The sequence below is a fragment of the Colobus angolensis genome, unplaced genomic scaffold (assembly GCF_000951035.1).
Source record: "Colobus angolensis palliatus isolate OR3802 unplaced genomic scaffold, Cang.pa_1.0 Scaffold56, whole genome shotgun sequence".
In the NCBI taxonomy this organism is placed as follows: domain Eukaryota; kingdom Metazoa; phylum Chordata; class Mammalia; order Primates; family Cercopithecidae; genus Colobus; species Colobus angolensis.
Window position 1 is genome coordinate 5,261,288 of NW_012119154.1, and position 4,328 is coordinate 5,265,615.

Here is a 4,328-nt window from a genome sequence, read left to right on the forward strand (position 1 = left end):
CAGGATGGTCTCGATCTCTTGACCTCGTGATCCGCCCGCCTTGGCCTCCCAAAGTGCTGGGATTACAGGCTTGAGCCACTGCGCCCGGCCCACGTAGATGTTTCAATTATCTGTTGCTGCACAACAAAGCATCTTCAAACTTAGCAGTTTAAAAGAATAACATGGACATCTACATGAAAAGAATAAATTGGACTTATAGTTCACACTATATGTAAAAATTAACTCAATGTGAATCAGAGACCTAAATGTAAGAGCTAAAACTTTGTAATTTTATAACTTTCAGAAGAAAACATAGGAGTAAATCATGATCTTGCATTAAGCAGTGGTTTATTACATTTGACACCAAAAGCAAAAGTGGTAAAAGAAAAAGTTGATAAATTGGACTTCAGTAAGATTAAAAACTGACCGGGCATGGTGGCTTACACCTGTAATTAATCCCACCATTTTGGGTGGCTGAGGCAGCAGGACAACTTGAGGCCAGGAGTTTGAGACCCGCCTGGGTAAGATTTTGTCTCTACAACGAAATAAAAAGCTTAGGAAGGTGTGCTGGTGCATGCCTGCAGTCCCAGCTACTCGGGAGGCTGAGGTGGGAGAATCGCTCGAGCCTAGTAGTTTAAGGCTGCAGTGAACTATGATTGCATCACCACAATTCAGCCTGTGGCGAGACAGCAAGACCTGTCTCAAAACAAACAAATAATAGATTAAAATTTTTGTACTTCTTATATCAGATAAAACACTTGTATCCAGAATATATACTTTTACAACTCAACAATAAAAAGACAAACAGGCCAGGCACAGTGGCTCATCCCTCTAATACCAGCACTTTGGGAGGCCGAGGCAGGCTGATTGCTTGAGTCCTGGAGTATAAGACCAGCCTGAGCAACATAGCGAAACTAAAACCCCATCTCTACAAAAATACAAAAAAAAAAAAAAAAAAATTAGCTGGGCGTGGTGGCACATGCCTGTAATCCCAGCTACTTGGGAGGTTAAGGCAGGAGAATCGCTTGAACCTGTGAGAAGCAGGTTGCAGTGAGCCGAGACTGGGTCACTGTAGTCCAGCCTGGGCAACAGAGCAAGATTCCGTCTCAAAAAAAAAAAAGGTAAAGCGGTTGGGAGCAGTGGCTCACACCCCTAATCCCAGCACTTTGGGAGGCTGAAGCTGGCAGATCACTTGAGGTTGGGAATTCGAGACCAGCCTGGGAAGCATGGCAAAACCTTGTCTGCACAAAAAAATTTAAAAATAAGCTGACATGGTGGCGCATGCATGTAATCCCAGCTACTCAGGAGGCTGAGGTGGGAGGATGCTTGGGCCTGGGAGATCAAGGCTACAGTGAGCCATGACCATGCCACTTCACTCTAGGATGAGTGGCAGAGAGAGATCCTGTCTCAAAAAAAAAACAAAACAAAAGACAGTTACAGACTGATTAGTAGTGAAATTACAGGTGTGGGCCATCGCACCTGGACTAACCTGCATATTTCTCAATAAAATATCCCAAGTAAATGTGGCAAACATTGAGCTTTTTTCAATCTGGGTGGTAAATAGACTTGTCATATTATATTCTGTACTTTGCAGTGTTTTGAAATATCTCATAATGATGATGATGATAAAAATATTATTCCTCAAATTCCCTATGCTTATAGTTGAAATAATTTATTGGATTTATGTTTTAAAGAGTAATAAAAGTATATCTAAAATATATATTTTTTCTTCACATGTAAATTTAAAATGTCCACAGGATATGGCACCAATAGATCATTGAAAAATACTCTTCATTGGTAATTGGACACAGAATTACAAAATACAGATACAATAGTGAAAATCCCACTGTATTATTAATACTTCTATTAACAATATATATATATATTTTTGAGATGGAGTCTTGCTCAGTTGCCCAGGATGGAGTGCAATGGTGTGATCTCAGCTCACTGCAACCTCCACCTCCTGGGTTCAAGCGATTCTCCTGCCTCAGTTTCCCAAGTAGCTGGGATTACAGGCACCTGCCACCACACCTGGAAAATTTTTGTATTTTTGGTAGAGATGGGATTTCACCATGCTGGCCAGGCTGGTCTCAAACTCCCGACCTCAGGCGATCTGCCCACCTCAGCATCCCAAAGTGCTGGGATTACAGGTGTGAACCAGCACGCCTTGCCCCTTTTTTTTTTTTTTTTAAGACAGGGTCTTGCTTTGTCGCCTAGGCTAGAGTGCAGTGGCATGATCTCAGTTCACTGCAACTTCCACCTCCCGGGTTCAAGCAATTCTCCTGCCTCAACCTCTGGAGTAGCTGGGATTACAGGTACCTGCCACCATGCCCGGCTAATTTTTGTATTTTTAGTAGAGACGGGGGTCTCACCATGTTAGCCAGGCTGGTCTCGAACTTCTGACGTCGTGATCCACCCGCCTCAGCCTCCCAAAGTGCTGGGATTACAGGCATGAGCCACCAAGCCCAGCCTATCAACAATATTTTGTATCTGCATAGAGATTTACTTTTCGGAAATCAAAAAAAGCCCCCGTTTCCTTAGCTATAAAACGGGTATGAACATCCATATCACAGGAATGTTAAGGATAAAAAGAGAAATAATTGTATAAACTCCGTATGAAACCATCAAAGGCCATACAAAAGTAAAGACTGACACCCTGATATGGTGAGGAATTATATTTTAAAGTTGTGTGCCCACAGATATTGTAGTGCTTACGAAGCATCAGGCACACATACAAATTAATGGAAATACAATATGGATAATATTTAAAGGCAGAATTTGGAGATTACAGTTAGGGTGGTAACAAGGGGATTTATGCCAAGAGATTGTCCCAAAAGTGTAATAGAAGATTTGAAAGGTGTTACTACAGTCTTTTTTTTTTTTTTATTGAGAGGGAGTCTCGCTCTGTCGCCAGGCTGGAGTGCAGTGGCGTGATCTTGGCTCGCTGCAACCTCTGCCTCCAAGGTTCGAGTGACTCTCCTGCCTCAGCCTTCCTAGTAGTTGGGACTTCAGGTGCATGCCACCACGCCTAGCTAATTTTTGTATTTTTAGCAGAAGCGGGGTTTCACCATGTTGGCCAGGATGGTCTCAATCTCTTGACCTCGAGATCCACCCGCCTCGGCCTTCCAAAGTGCTGGTAGTAAAGTCTTTGGCAGTCAAAAAAGTCTTCTTGGGAAAATGACACTTGTCCTTCCTTGGAAGGAGATGACATTGGCTACACAAGACAGTGTGTGACCAGGCGCAGTGGCTCATGCCTGTAAACCCAGCACTTTGGGAGCCAAGGCAGGTGGATCAACCGAGGTCAGAAATTTGAGACCAGCCTGGGCACATGGTGAGACCTCATCTCCATTAAAAATACAAAAATTAGCCAGGTATGATGGTGCACACCTGTAGTCCCAGCTACTCAGGAGGCCGAGGCAAGAGGATCGCTTGAACCCAGGAGGCAGAGGTTGCAGTGAGCCAAAATTGTGCCACTGCACTCTAGCCTGGGTGACAGAGAGACTCAATTTTTTAAAAAAAGTATGTGGAGTGGAGGCTAAAGGGGATTATAGACAAATGCCATGGCAAATGCAAAAAACAATGTAGTGCCTCTGAGGAACCCCAGTAATATGGCCAAAGTGGGGAGTATGGAGACATGAAGCCAGAGGTCAGAGACAGATTGTGAAGGGCCTTAAAAGTCCTTTTAGGCTGGGCACAGTGGTTCACACCTACAATCCTAGCACTTTGGGAGCCCGAGGCGGGTGAATCACCTGATGTTAGGATCCCGAGACCAGCCCGACCACCATGGGGAAACCCCGTCTCTACTAAAAGTACAAAAAATTAGCCAGGTGTGGTAGCAGGCGCCTGTAATCCCAGCTACTCCAGAGGTTGAGGCAGGAGAATCACTTGAACCCGGGAGGTGGAGGTTACAGTGAGCTAAGATCGCGCCATTGCACTCCACCCTGGGCAAGAGCGAAACTCTGTCTCAAAGAAAAAAAATAAGAAAAAAGAAAAAGAAAAAGTCCTTTTAAGGAGTTTGGACTTGGTGCTAAGAGCATTGAATTGTCTTAAATGTGTGTGGATATAATCCGATTCGTATTTTTTTAAATCTTTGGCAAAATGGAAGCATTCTGGAGGAAAACAGAAAAGAGGACAAGGTTGAAGTGGCGCTAGTCTCAATGGGAAAGGATTTAGGCTTAGGAAGGGAGTGGCAGTGAGAATGGGAAGATCCAGCCTATTTAAGAAGTAGAATGCACAGACCTTGGTTGGTTGAACCAGATGGGGAAATGAATTAGTAGATGTTTCTTTTTTTTTTTTTTTGAGACGGAGTCTCGCTCTGTCGCCCAGGCTGGAGTGCAGTGGCTGGATCT

At 44.0% G+C, this 4,328-nt stretch overlaps 1 protein-coding gene across 1 annotated transcript in view; it reads right to left on the minus strand.

Moving 5' to 3' along the window:
• LOC105525847 overlaps positions 1-4,328 on the minus strand; it is a 49,585-nt gene that overhangs the window by 32,920 nt on the left and 12,337 nt on the right.